Raw genomic sequence first — 15,360 nt, 5'->3', positions numbered from 1 at the left:
AACACTAATCATTTTGGCATCAAATGAGCTAACAAGCAATTGCTCCTTCTGCAATGCGGAAATATTTCTCTCGGTTTCCTTTTTTTTTTTTTTTTTTCTTTCACTTGTTAAAAAAGCCAGCAGTATAAAATTACTTTGGAAGAATGTGTTGTTATCAGTTCCACACAGATGTAGTTTAAAGGAGAGAAAACTCCCTGAAGCTTTCAAAACTGGCAATGCAGTGATGTAGTGGAGGAGCACATTGCAGATGGTGCACATCCTGGCATGGGTCTCCACCCTGACCTCATGAAAAATCCTTTCATTGCAAGTGAATCCAAGAACTGGCAACAGTTTCACTGGGCTGGACTGGAAAGGACTGTCAGTATCACAACAGCTGCTATGCAAATTTCTTACACTGGTAAGTGTCAGGTCTTTGGGATGGAAAGCATTGATTGCTTTTTCAAGAGAGGGGGACAGAACAGCTTTACATTTTCACAGTTTTAAGATAAAGATGTGATCCTTTCTACTTTCCAAAACATAGTTTAATTAACAAATATCTTGCACTTTTATTTTCCATTCATTAGACTAACTCTTAGAGCAACCCCGCTTGGTACTATACAAACATACAATAAGGGTGAATACTTGTCAGACAGTGGGCTAAAGAGGAAACAGAGACAAAAAGTAGGGCATAATATCCACAGTTAGAGCTGGGTACCAAGGCACAGAACAGCTCCCATTTACTCAGGTCATGGTGTGTGTGGATTAACATTCCTTGCTCTTAGTCCAGGGCTTTATACGCTGGCGTTATGTACAAATTGATAAAAATTGCTCTTTTTAGATTAATTTAATATGATGAACAAGTGAGATTTAATTGTAAGATTTGGGACCAGAAGTATCATTATTACCAGATCAGTTTTTTTCTATTGGCATGTTGTAATGGGACATGGCCCTGAGCAGTCATACATTTGTCAGATATTATCATAAAAACTGCTTTTGTGATTAGCACCATTCTCCTTAAAGCAAGGAAGAGAATTTCAGCCACAGCTATTCTTTTCTAGGAAGCAAAACACTAATGAATGTGTCTGTCTTATCCTCCTGCGAAAAATCAGTATTATATAAAAGAGGGACTTATAGCTTCTATTAAAAAAAAAAAAAAAAAAAGACTAGTGCTTTTTAGAAAATGAAATTGTTACTTAGGTGGATTTTCAAAAGTATCTTACTAAGGCAGAAAAAATTTTAAGTAGCCAAAGCTATTTAAATATTCAAAACCAGTGTTCACAGTCTCTGTTGAGTTATGTAACAGAGCAAACAAGAGAAAGAAAAAAAACATTTATTTGAGATTTTTTTTCTCTTTGCCATTTTTTCTCCTACTTTTTTCTTCTTTCCAATGTCTTTTTCAGTACTTGCTCTGATACTGAGTTGAATGCTGACGAGTCAATACTTGAAATAAATATAAATGACCAATATGAAGTACTTGAAATTTGTTACCACCTGTGACTTTTCTGGCTGGAAGGTGAAAAGTTTAGCAAGGTCTGTGGTTTTTTGATGAATTATAAAAAATAAAGGTCTCACTGAATGACAGCACAGCCTTCAGGTGTGTCATCCCCAATTTCAAAACATCAGCAAACTTGCTGAGGGTACATTCTAGCTGTTTGTCTCTCTTGTGTATTCACAAGTTAAAAATAAAACCACCAAATCAGAAAAATATATGTCTCTAAAACCATGACATTGGCAGCATAGCCAGGAGCAGGTGAAATACCTTAAATGAGTTCCAGCTTATTTAATATCTCACCTTTTCTTTACTTTTGTGTTAGACAATCAAATAAATTATGAATATGTGGGTGCAGACAAGAACTTGTTTTCATGATGGGTCATTAAATAATTGAGGTTTGCCATAAGAAATAAAAAAAATTGATGTGTTCTTTCAGGCTCTTTTCAATTATGCACGTTATCAAGTTAGCAGGAAGGGAATCCAAGTTTGAAGGCTCTGAACTGGCTGCTCATATTCATGAGGCAGATTTGGGAAGTGTAATTAGATTGTTTTATGTTTTGTTTCAGTGGTCAGGAAGAGTTAACCAGATTAAAGAAGGATGTAAGGTACACGGAGCCATTAAATAGAATAATATATTTCAACAACTAAAAAGCAGTTGAAGTGGGATGCTAAAAGTCTTTTAGATGGCTAACAGAAGGCAAGAGAAAAGCTGTTCAGTGCCTCTCTTGAGAAAAGAAGAGGATTAGATTAAACAAGAATCTGGAAGATTAAAAAGAAGAGTATGGACATATTTGTTTTCATAATGGTCTAAACTAGTATGACTGTCTTACATTACATAACCTATTTCAACATAAAACATCCAAGCCCAATTTCAACTTTAAGGAAATACTTTTCAATAAGGTAAAGATACTGTAAATCAAACAGAAAGCCAACCATGGTCCTGGGCTGCAACCAAAGCAGTGTGGCCAGCAGGGTGAGGGAGGGGTTTCTACCCTTCTGTTCTGCTATGACCCCAGCTGGAGTTCTGTGTCCAGCTCTGGGGTCTCCAGCCTAGGAAGGACATGGACCTGTTGGAGCAAGGAGGGACATGAAGGTGGTCAGAGGGCTGGAGCACCTCTATGAGGAAAGGATGAGAGTTGGTGTTGCTCAGCATAGAAGAGAAGCAACAACAAAAACCCAAAACAAAAAGTTCTAGTTCACAATAGTTGAGTAAATTTCAGATCTTCCACAAGAAATTTCCTCCACAAAGGAAATCAATGCAGAGCCTACCTGTAAAGCTGTTTTGTTATGGGCAAAGGATTGAGAAAGTCATTGCTTGCTTTCATCAAACTGACACACCACATGGAAAAATACCAACACTAACTTAAAATCATATGTTATTCCTTATTCTCCTTTGAAAATCTTGTGTCATTCACATTTTTCTTGGAGACACATTTTACTTATCTGAGGTTTTTGGTTGCATAAACATCAAGTCAGATATTACTGATTTAGACCAAAAGACCTCTATTCTGTTTTAGCAAAATAACAAACTACGAACTGCCAGCACTGACTCTACCTAAAGGTCTCCTGATCTTTACAAGATCAGGATCAATGGATTACATCAATAGTTAGTGACAGCTGAATACCATTAGGTTTGGATATAGAAATTAAAGCTTCCACTAGAGCAAGAAGCAGCTATTTTCCTCCGTTAAGGAGCAGTATGTAATATTAAGGAGTAATAATAAGAACTGCACACATGCACACACACCCCCCCTCCACCAAAAAAAAAAAAAAAAAAAAAAAACACCACAAACCCAAACCAACAAACAAACAAACAAACAAAAAAAACACCCCACCTCCTGTTAAAAATTTAGACACTCCTCTTGTTACTTGCATTTTGCCTCATAAATAGACTGCTGACAACAAAACCCACTTCTCCTCAAAGTCAGGTGGAGAAGGAGCTAAAATCTTTGGATTTTTGGGAAAAGGCAGGACCTAGTGTTACAGTTAGTGAGTTAAGGAGAGGCAGTAAGCAGAAAACTGGTGGGTCTGTCTCCCTGGGGCTGTTTCTTACTATGAACTTCTGCAGCCCACATGAAGGCACACGGAAAAATTCATATCTCTGTGAGGAGGCTCAGTCCATCTCTCCAACATGAGCCCTGGCCACACTCTTCCAGCACATTTTCACATTATTTTTTGTTTAGAATAAATAAGCATTTTTTTGACTGATAGATGTGTCATTGAAGTGTTTCCAAACCCTTTAATACACAGCAAAAAAAGTCACAATATCTACTGCTTGCATTTTGACAAGTTTCTTATTTTTCTGACAGGCTGTGCTTCTCCCATAAAAGAAGACGTATTTTACAAGGACAACTCTTAATTTATGAGTCATTCTGCACAGTATTATCTTCATTGACTTGAGGCTGATAAAATATTCTGTTTCCCTTTCGTGGCTCCAGGGCTTTTTTCTTTGCAGAACTAGTTTGGGTTGTGTTGGGTTTTTTTGGTTTTTTTTTCTATAATACCATGAACCCTTATTTTGTTATTCAGGTGGGGGGTCTTTTGCCTTGATGTGGGAACTGCTGTCCGTTCAACCACTCTGCCTCTTTCCTCTCCTACATTTTTGGACCGGAATCTTCAGCACAATGCCATGGAGGATGTCTGTTGTAGAACCTTACTTTGCCTTTTGTCTTTTCCTTATTTGCTTTGAGAGCATCAGAAGTACCTGCGTTTCCTAGGTATGAGAAGTCGATGCAGACTAATGAAAGCAAATCTACAAATTATATCCTGGAGGCTTCTCTGGAGTTACTGTCAATTGATTTCGATACCTCCTTTTCGTATTCAAACAAAGCACTATCCTAATCCACTTATTTTTGCATGATAAGCATCATGAAATAGGTGTTGCTGATGATTTTTACTAGCCATTTAAATTCCTCTGAAACTATTTTATCACTTTGGTCTGAAATTACCCTTCTCAGATAATTTATTCTGTGAATGTAATGATATGTTTACCATAACTGACTTGCTAAATAAGTCTTGAGTCCCCTGTGATATATGTGCTTATTCTTGTCAGCAAAATGAAGCTGTAGCCTATGCAAATATGTCAGACATACCATGGAGCAATTTCTAGGGCCTTCTGGAAATCCCTTGGGTGCAGTCATGACCTGATAAGAGAATTTCCTCTAGGTTTATCCCTTTTCCCATGCAAGCAATGATATTTGCAGTTCTAAGTTAGCAAATGTTTTGATTTAGGAATGGTGTTCTCCAGTTTAGTGCTCCTGCTAAAAACACATCACAGCTCGCAACCCCTCTGCAATGGGAGGCACAAAAAGCAGAGATCATGGATAAATAAGAACAATTTACTGGAAACAGCAATGAGACAAGAAAACCAACAGTAACAGCAGCAATATTAATAACAAAAGTATACAAAAATTATAATGGATGGAACCAGGACAGAGTATTGGCTTTGTGAGGCAATATTTTGGTAACAGGGGAGCTTTTTGGCAATGGAGGGGGCTACAAGAGTGGCTTCTGTGGTAGGCAGTGGAAGCTTCCCCCATGTCTGACACATCCATCTGGCTCCAAAACAGAGCTGCTGGGGGCTGAGCCCATGGGTGTTGGTGGTAGCACCTCTAGGACAAGGTGTTTAATGGGGCAAAGAAGGTGGTACCAGAGTAGCTGAAAGAGAGGAGTGAGAATGTGTGAGACAAACCTGCAGACACGTGATTCAGGGAAGAAGGTAGAGGAGGGACTACAGGCACCAGAGCAGGGATTCCCCTGCAGCCCATGGTGCAGCCCATGGTGAGGCAGCTGTGCCCCTGCAGCCCATGGAGGTGCACACTAGAGCAGAGATCCACCTGTGGTCTGTGGAGGATCCCATGCTGGAGCAGGTGGATGCCTGAAGGAGACTGTGACCCTGTGAGAAGTTCATGGTGGAGCAGGCTCCTGGAAGGACCTGGAGAAAGGAGCCCAGGCTGGAGCAGATTTGCTGGCAGAACTTGTGACACATGCTGGAGAAACCTGTTCCTAAGGATTGCACCCCATGGAAGGGACCCATGCTGGAGCAATTTGTGAAGAACTGCAGCCTGCGAGGAGGATTCGTGTTGGAGAAACTTGGGGTGGACCATTTCCTGTTGGAGGAACTTCATGCTGGAGCAGGGGAAGAGAGTGAAGAGTCAGTCCTGTGCCAGGACCAATGGTGTCTTCAGGTTCATTGTCTCTACTACCAAGATTGGTCTTGGGGCCTTCACCATGGTTTGGGGACAAGGACCTTTGGAGGAGTCCATTTGCTGAAAGGGACCAGCACACACTCTACTCGCTGTAGCCTTCACAATGTCAGCCTTCCTATTCACCACAAGCTTGTCATAATTTGGACCTAACTTGTGTGGAGATGTGACAAGGGAAAAAAGTCCATGTGCTTTGCTTATTTCATCACTACAGACTCCCAGCAAAGGTAAAGAGTCACAGAAATTCAGATGTATGAAGGTTGCTGGCACTGCTCCAGCTCTGAGCAGCTTTCAGACAGTCATGCCACAGCAGCACTGTGCCCAGTTACTCATCTGCACACAGTTCATCTTTATTTTGAATCTTTTTGGTAGCCCCCAGAGATTTCAGCTACTCTTTGTCTGGTGTTCAAACAATGGTTAAAAAGGAATGCCTTCAGTTCTTGCTATAACTTAAATCATAACAAAATCCTGATGTAAAGAAAAATGGCTGTTTCTTTTGTCTGGGGGCTCAGAAAACTGAATGACACTTCTGGAAAGAGACAATGCCTTTTTCAAACAGACTGATTCATTGTGAATGAGGAGAGCTTCCCAGCTCTGCAGGGCCAAGTAGGATGTCCTTGATCTGCATCACCATTCTTTATCTCTTCACATCCACTTCTGTCTCAACCTTGAATATGCTGCCACAAAGCCACTGGATTTTTTTGGTTCTGCTTTTGTGAAAATGCCTTGTGAAGCAACATTAATGCTTCTGGAACCTGCTGTCTTCAGCCTATACAAATTGCAGAGGATGCAGGTTTCAATGTATTACAGGTGCTTAGAAAATACACAGAGCCTCCATGTGCCTTAGCTGTATGTATTTCACTATTTAACATAATTTCAGCTGTGATAAAATGATCTGGCCATTAAAGTTGTGTTGTCAAGGAGATTATTTGACCTCTCCCAGATGGAGTTCACTGTGTGGAAAGCAAAAAGCTCAGCATAAACAATTCATTTTAAAAGATCATCCATGCATAACCATTGACGCTGTACAAAAAGCAGTACACATTAATTCCTTCTTTCTATCTTCATGAGAATCAGTTATCCTAGTTAGACTTTTACAGTGCTCAAACTGGATGAGGTTTGACCTCCTAGAAAAGATACCTGATGAAGTGCTCTAGGTTTTTTATGGCTGTCAGGGAGCAAAAGATAGGCAACAAATTGTGACTGCAAATTACTGCAGTAACAACATAAGAGAATTCATGAGAATGATGTGTTACAAGAGCAGTCCATTTAGAAAGAAAATATTTTGCATGCCTAAAAATAACAAGATAGAAAGTCTTTAATTGTCTTTTTGCACAGTCAGGATTTGATTTGATCTGTTCTTGAGTCAATGAGGAAAGCTCTCTCATTTTGTGTCCCGTCTGCATAGAAACAGGATCATGACCAAAAAAGAATAATAAAGAAGACCCATCCAAGAAAAAAAGTCTTTAAAATCTGTGCAAAGAACAGGCTGCACATGCTCTCAGCCTAACTTGTCCATTTTGAGGCTTTATAACAATTTGTGGAAAGGACAGGTAAAGTGGTGCTGGAAGTATCCCAGCTCTGTCTAGCAATAGCCACTGTTGTGACATGGTTAGCCACTCTGTGCTTCTCCTGATGTATAAGGAAATGCAAAACCGGTTTGAGACACTGGTTTTCCCACAGAAATTGTGGACTGACATATCCAGATTGCAAACTGTTGTTGCAGGTAGGTGAAACAGGAAAACATGGCTTAGAGAAACAAGCCACAACCTCTGAAGCAGAGCCAGGCCGTCATTTGAAAGAAAGAATTTCCCTGGGCATGATATAGAACTAATTGAAATAATTGGCAACCATATTTGAGCTCCCCAACCAACTGATCCCATCCAGCAGTCCCAATTTTCAAAGAAATTTGTTTTTGTTATTTTGTTATTTTATCAAGACTAAACCTCTCCAGCTGAATTGGACTTCATGGACACTTGTCAACACAGTGGGCTGTGGCTGCATGTGCCCTTCTTGTGTAATGAAGCTGTGACAGGACATGCAATTCAAAATGCATTTCCCCAGTTACTCAGTATACATAAGAATTGCCATCCTGTTAAAGATCGTGACTTAAAACTGTGGTGTCAGGGCTGGAATGCTCAACAAGAAATGTACCTGTACAACCTACTGTGTTGAGAATACATGCTGAGATAAACCATCATCTTTTTAATGTGCTTTCCAGCCACAGAGCGTACCCAATGTACAAGCATCAGAGTGAATCACTGAATTAGTTTTCCACCCTTCTTTTGGCAAGGGAGTAAAACAAAAGTTTTTTAAAAAATCAGGCTTTAACTAAAGTGTTGATATTCTAGAATATTTGCAGTTAACAATTTCCAATGCTATTTTTTCAACTAAAAATTCTTTGCACAGGATTTGGGCTAACTGTAATTACCCCAGGAAAATGTGAGCAGAAAAAGGATGCAAAATGAGATCAATTTGATCTGATTTAGTCTGCATTACATTTTGCTTTCATGCAGTTTGGACACCTGTTTGTAATGATAAGACATCAAATGTTAGTGAATCCCAAATGACACCCAGTATGTGCTGACACAGACAAGGAGACATGAAGAAACACTTTGTTCAATGTGTATTATGAATGCCCATTCTTTTCTGAATTCATTGTGTGTCCAGACATTTTCTGATGTGTGTGTACCAGACAAATATCTTAATTGCTTTGAAACAGTTCATAAAGTGCCTGTTGCTAGGTTAGCTGTGCCTTTTTCAGATGTATTTGTAAGGATGAAATCTTCCTCCCTCTTTGGTTTTTCAAAAGCAGTCAAAAAATGAGGACTCTTGTCCTCAGCACACAAAGGGATGTGCACAACATTGAATAAAAAATCACAAACCTTAGAATGTTGTTAAGTCTGACTTGGTGTATCTTCATTGCAACACGTAGCCAAGTACTGATCTGGCTGAATGTATATATTCACCCATCCTAATTTTAAACTTAATTTTCAATATTTGGGACCTCTAGCCCTTAGGTAGTGATTTAATTCTGCTTTTACATTAATTCTCTATTTTACATTGCTGGGATCCGTGTGCTTTGGTGCTGTTCCCTCCAAACAGTTGTATGACCCCTTCCCTGGACACCATTTTAACAAAAAGTGTTTGTACCGCTTCTCCTCAAACTCACATGCAAAGCTAGGTCTTTTGCAGCCATTTCTATGGTCCCTGCCACATTTATGAGCCTTTTGATTCCATGAAAAAGTATTACAGTGAATTAAAGGACTATATGTTTTTTCTTCATAACCTTTGCAATGGTATAAAATGCAAAGGAAGACCAACAACTTCTATGATTGCAAATGGCCATGGCAACTAACAAGGTGGTTGAAAAACTGAATTTGTGGCAACTTGAAACAAATACTAATTTAGTCCAAGCTAAAGAAAGTGAGTTTGGGATTTTTGGCATTGAAGTGAATGGGGCAAGATGGAGAATTTAGGGCGTTGTCTCCTTCTTCTTCCTTCTTGTTCCCTCACTCCATTTCTGCAGTGACGTGGCACAAAGTAATTAGTGAGGATTGGGTCAGAGTAAAGATGACCTTTTTAGTAATAGTGGTAGACATTGGTAATAAATAGTAAATAAAGAATACGTAGCAATTAGTATAAAAGATAAGGACAGCCCAGAGACAGGAGGAGTCACCAGATGTCCAAGCCGTGGCAAACATCCTTTGGACACTGAGAAAATTGTAAGATAAGAACTAATAAACGAAGCATGTAACCTTGAAGACTCCATCTTTTCCTGCGTTTGGCACAGAGCTTTGCAGAGGGCCAGGACTCTAAAACCACCTGAATGCCGGGGAATTTAAACTCCTGAAAAGGAGCCCCCGGCAAAGCCTAACCTTACCACCCTGTTTGTGCTGCTCTACTATGTCAGACTTCCCACTATATGTGTAATGGAGTCGGGTTCTTCCCTGCTCCAGCCTGCTCTGCAGCCAAACACAGGTCCTGGCACAGCCTCCCAGTCCCTGGGTGCCAGGAATACACCAGAGTCTTTTACAGCATCTCCCTTTAGAGCTATGGAAGCAGGCAGGTGGGAAACCCCCTCTGGAGATCATCTAGTCCAACCTCCTGGGCAGTCACTGGTGGATCTGCTCAGAGCCTTGCTCAGGCAAGTCCTGAAAACCTCCAGGTTTAGTGTCTCCAAATCAGTCATCCAAGCAGTCTTCCATGCAACCTGCAGTGCAGTGTTACTGTTGGGCTAAACAGCCCAACCTCACCCAGTATCACTGCCTCACTGTTCATTTCGAGCAGCAGAACTTCCATCCTTTCATTTCATCTGGAATGCTGAGGATTGACCTCCACTTGGCAGTGGGCTGTGTTTCTCGAGGCTGATCAGCCTTCTAGATCTTTCTCCATCATCCTCTGTGATGGGTCTGGGTCTGCAAATGTGGATGGGGTGAGTAGGGGGAAGGAGATAATCCCCAGCCTTTGGAAGACCCATGGGAGGTCTCGATGGCTTTGTTCTGTACAGCAAATGAGCAAGAAGGTGCTTTCTCCTTCAGTTCGCCCACAGCTTGGTCTCCTTCCAGCGCTACTGTCATAATCCAGTCCTAAACCAAGTTAGTCTTTTGTCCTTTTCTTGGTGGTTTTGTTTGTTTGTTTGTTTGTTTGTTTGTTTGTTTGTTTGTTTGTTTGTTTGTTTTGGGTTTGGGCTTTGTTTCTTTGTTTGGTTCAGTTTGTGTTTTGTTTGTATGTTTGTGTGTGTGTGTGTGTGTGTGACAGGACTGGTGGTGGTTTTGTTTTGTTTTTTTCTTTTCACACTTTCTTTACTTTTTGAGTTATGTGGCTTTCTTAACCCTCCTACGTCTCTTAAAAAATAGTCTTCAGCTATATTTCCTTCTCTGATGCTTAACCCCCACGTCTTTTCCTCTCAGCTTTCCTTAGCATCCCCTTTCCCCATTGAGCATCCCCTTTCCTTATTGAGCATCCCCTTTCCCCGCTGAGCATCCACTTCTGCTGCTGGTCCAAAGCCTTCTGCAGAAGGCAGTGAGGATCCCTCCGAACAGCCAGGCTCTTTCGAAAGCTGCCTTCTGATGTCACACTGACGGTGTCCCTCGGGGAGCCAGGTGAGGGGTGGGCACCCCTGGGCTGCAGCCGTGGGACAGCTGTGCTCTGTGTCCCGCGCTGTGTCCCACATCCTGTGTGTCCCTCCCTGTGTCCCTCCCCGTGTCCCGCCCCGTGTCCCGCACCGTGTCCCTCCCTGTGTCCCTCCCCGTGTCCCGCCCCGTGTCCCGCACCGTGTCCCTCCCTGTGTCCCTCCCCGTGTCCCGCACCGTGTCCCTCCCCGTGTCCCTCCCCGTGTCCCTCCCCGTGTCTGTCCCACACCGTGTCCCCCCCGTGTCCCCCCCGTGTCCCTCCCTGTGTCCCGCACCGTGTCCCTCCCCGTGTCCCTCCCTGTGTCCCGCACCGTGTCCCTCCCCGTGCCCCTCCCCGTGCCCCTCCCCGTGTCCCGCACCGTGTCCCGCACCGTGTCCCGCACCGTGTCCCGCACCGTGTCCCTCCCCGTGTCCGCACCGTGTCCCACACCGTGTCCTTCCCCGTGTCCCTCCCCGTGTCCCGCACCGTGTCCCGCACCGTGTCCCTCCCCGTGTCCCTCCCTGTGTCCCTCCCCGTGTCCCGCACCGTGTCCCTCCCTGTGTCCCTCCCCCTGTCCCGCACCGTGTCCCTCCCCGTGTCCCTCCCCGTGTCCCGCACCGTGTCCCGCACCGTGTCCCTCCCCGTGTCCCTCCCCGTGTCCCACACCGTGTCCCTCCCCGTGTCCCTCCCCGTGTCCCTCCCCGTGTCCCTCCCCGTGTCCCGCACCGTGTCCCGCACCGTGTCCGCACCGTGTCCCGCACCGTGTCCCTCCCCGTGTCCGCACTGTGTCCCTCCCTGTGCCCCACACCGTGTCCCTCCCCGTGTCCCTCCCCGTGTCCCTCCCCGTGTCCCTCCCCGTGTCCGCACCGTGTCCCTCCCCGTGTCCCCCCCGTGTCCCTCCCCGTGTCCCGCACCGTGTCCCTCCCCGTGTCCCGCACCGTGTCCCTCCCCGTGTCCCGCACCGTGTCCGTCCCCGTGTCCCCCCCGTGTCCCTCCCCGTGTCCCGCAGTGCCAGCGTGCAGCCCGGAGCAGGGTGCGGGGCACAGCGACTCCTCCTGCGGTCCTTTCCCGTCTGTAAAACATTTCCAGATTTCCAGCGGGGCGAAAAGCAGGAGGAGGTGAAGTGCTGGGTTATATACAAGCACAAGAGAACAGGACTCTCTGGCACGATGGGGAGAGCAGGATCCTTCCCAGCCCTGCCCCAAGGGCTTCTGCTGGGCTTCACTCAGGGCTCTACAGTTAAAGCCTTTGCTGGTGCTCTGCCAGCAATTTAGATGATCGTGATCAACCAGGCACAGGATTAACATTTCTTTCAGACTATTACATCCATTATCACTGCTACTTGTGTTCTCACTCAGTGTTTCTTGTGCTCTTCTTCCTTGTTTTATTCCACTCCCATTTTTCTCTCTGTTCTCAGGAGCAGTATTAACCCTTTTAGATTCCACACGTGAAGTAATAATCTGCAGTGTGAAGCATCCCTTCTGTGATAGGTCATACCTTCTGAACCTGTTCTTGATGGTTGCTTTTTCTCAGTAGAGCCATTTATTCTCCCAACTGGCAAATAGTAGTAGGAACTGCTGTTTATGTGCTTTCATGACCTCATTCATTAAACATGGACACTGTGCAAGCATCAGGGAGAGAGTCCATGGTTCTCTGTTACCGCCCTGTTTGTATTTATGGAGAGTTGATTTTAGTCTGTGGTTCTAACATAAATTTTTCTGGTAACAACTCATTACTAAAACACGACAGCTGAGTCTGGCAGTTCACCTTGAAGATGATAAAACCAAAAAAAGAATGAGGAGCAGCTCCACTGAACCCTTAAATCCCCATACATTATAAAATTACTGGAATGGCTGCTAGGGATTGCACTGATGCTCATTCGTTTCCGTGACTGAGCTCTAGATCAGCCCTTCTTCACTTTCTGTCCCATTTGAAATGTTTTGCTGCCTTGTATTTACCCTCCTTGTTGGTGGGTTTAAGCTACACCTGAGCCGCCAGCACCCCACTGTGCAACTGATCACTGGAAACAAAAGGCAGAGCACTGTAGTCAGCTAAACCTCCACAGGGGTGATAGCAGGCTGAAGTCACCTCAGCAGGTATTTTTGCCCGCTGTTTTCACTGTCTTCAGCTTGGCAACCAAGCAGGTGAGAACCCCATGTGCCTGTTACAGCCTCGACCGTGTCACATCGTGGGGTGAAACCATGACTGACTTCTGCCTTTCTGCTCCAGCCTGCTGAGCTCAGAGCTGCTGGAGGAGAGGGACAGGTCTCCAGCTGTGAACGTGTCTCTGGCAGAGCAGCCTCTGACCCTCTCTGCTAAGGTGATTATGAAAAATGTTCACAAAATGTAACAGGCCTGTAGAGGTAAGGGAAAGGGGGGAAACCTGATGGAATTGTGTGTTGTACCACACACAGTCATAAAGGGGTTTATGGAGAAAGGATGAGAGAGGGGGGAGCAGAGGGAAGGAGCTGTGTGCACTAGGAAATTGTCTTTCAAACTCTTCTATCCATTAACAAAAATGTGTTTTTACAGTCTGGTAAGTTAATGCATCACCTTTTAATTATTAATTCCATAGTAATGTATATTAATATATCCGATACATCCAAAAACTGTGGTCTTGCATTCTCCTAATGAAGATATTTACTTTCATAAAGGACATTATAGCCATTGTGTAATACAATTAATTAAAGCTATTTTCCCAGGTAAGCTACATGTTCACCGCTCATTCCCAATACAGTTACAGCAGAAATTAATGAAGTCCAAAAGGACCAAACTTGCCATTTTTTGCGCTGCTGCATTCTAAGCAATAAAAGATTAAAAGAGAACAAAATCCAATCTCCAGGAAGAAAACAACATTTTTTGGCTTTATCCCACAGAATTACTGCTTGAGTAGGTTTTGATTCAGACCTATTTGCTCATCTCTAATTAATAATTTCAGTCATCTTTTCCTCTGATCATCTGACATCATTGTGGTAGCTTTAATTAGCTGTTTCACATGGGTAATTCACTGCACTGGCCTTAAGATTGCACATTGCATCATATTTATCAAATCTACATTTAAAAAATCAAGGGAGCAATTGTCAGAGCAACAGAAAAAGGAGCTGGCTCTTTGCAGGAATGCATTTTTTGGTTAAGTTCTCTGTTATCTAACAAGGCATGAATTCTGATCCAGGTTTCTCCTCTATTTTATGGTGTCTGTAATGGTTTTTCCCCTGTATTTTTTTCCTGATGCCCTTGTTCCAAACTTACTCCATTCCAGACACATCTGCAACCTTCTGTCATTTATGTACATACTTGTAATATCGGCCAAGCTTAATTTGTTTGAGACTGATAACCTGTCAAATGTATCAGAAATTCATTAAAGCCTCTGAGAATTACTGAGGTTGAACAAAGGGACAGAAGAGGCACAAGCCTCACTCCTTTTTCATACCAGAATGAAAATCAGAGGGCTAAGTTCTAACTTGGTACAGGCCCAAGAGAAGGCATTCCTGCATCTTTTGCCATGGACTCAGTTCTATCAACAACCACTCTCTGGGCTCTACCCTACTGTATTTCCAGTTCTACTGTTGGTTCTACTTTTAAATATAAATGAGTAAATGATTTTGTGATTCACTGTTTGCTTGAAAGAGAAAACAGGCCCAGAAACATTAACTGAAGAGAAATAAAACCAGCTGTTTTTAAAACTTTTATGAAGCTCAGAAGATATGAACAAATATATTTACATTTTCAACTGTAGAACATGATTCTTTTCTGAATTACTAAAAATTCTTCAACAGTTTGAAATTACAGTATGCAACTGCTGATATTTTTTTTTTCCCAACAAAAGTACTTTACTAGGATTGAAAAAAAAAATTGGAAGTTGTTTCAGTCATCCTGGTTATATTTGTTTCTGCACAAAACATTCCTAGAGATCACTTTACTCAGCTATAGCAGTAGTTCTGTGCCCTTCCAGAAATGCTGCCATCTCTTGATGGGAGTGTGTGTGCAAAAAAAATCAGGGTATAAACCAATTTTCCACTGTCTTTGCATAATAAGTCACACAACATGGAGCCAAGGATATTGTATTCTTATGTTTCAGCTAACAGCTTTCAGTCTGCTCCATGTTGTATTCAAACAACCAGCTACCCCAAGTGACCATCTCAGACTGACAGAAACACTTCCTAACTTTTTGCCATGTTCTAGTAAAGACACCGCTGGGATCACGACTCCCATCTTCCACATGGTGAACACACATCTTCTACCATGGATACAGGGAACAGCTGAGCACACCTGGTTATTCAAACACCAGATGCTTTTTGGTACAATTCAGTTTTTCATTGCTGGTTAGGAAGAAGTTACCACGCTGTACATCAATTAGGGATCTGGACTCAGAAGGCTGACACTGATCTGATGTACTCCCTCCATTCTTGGGGAGCTGTTGGACTGTGCTTGGTCTGGACTCATCCTCATAATGCATGAGCTAAAAGTTGCTGTCCCTGACACTCTTTTTCTGTTACTTTTTTCTAAGATTTTGTTGAGTTATTAAATCATCAAGGAAAAAAGTGCTTAGCTGTCAATTTCTTTGCAATA

This window comes from Hirundo rustica, chromosome 1 (assembly GCF_015227805.2).
Source record: "Hirundo rustica isolate bHirRus1 chromosome 1, bHirRus1.pri.v3, whole genome shotgun sequence".
Lineage (NCBI taxonomy): Eukaryota > Metazoa > Chordata > Aves > Passeriformes > Hirundinidae > Hirundo > Hirundo rustica.
This window is presented reverse-complemented; position numbering follows the sequence as displayed.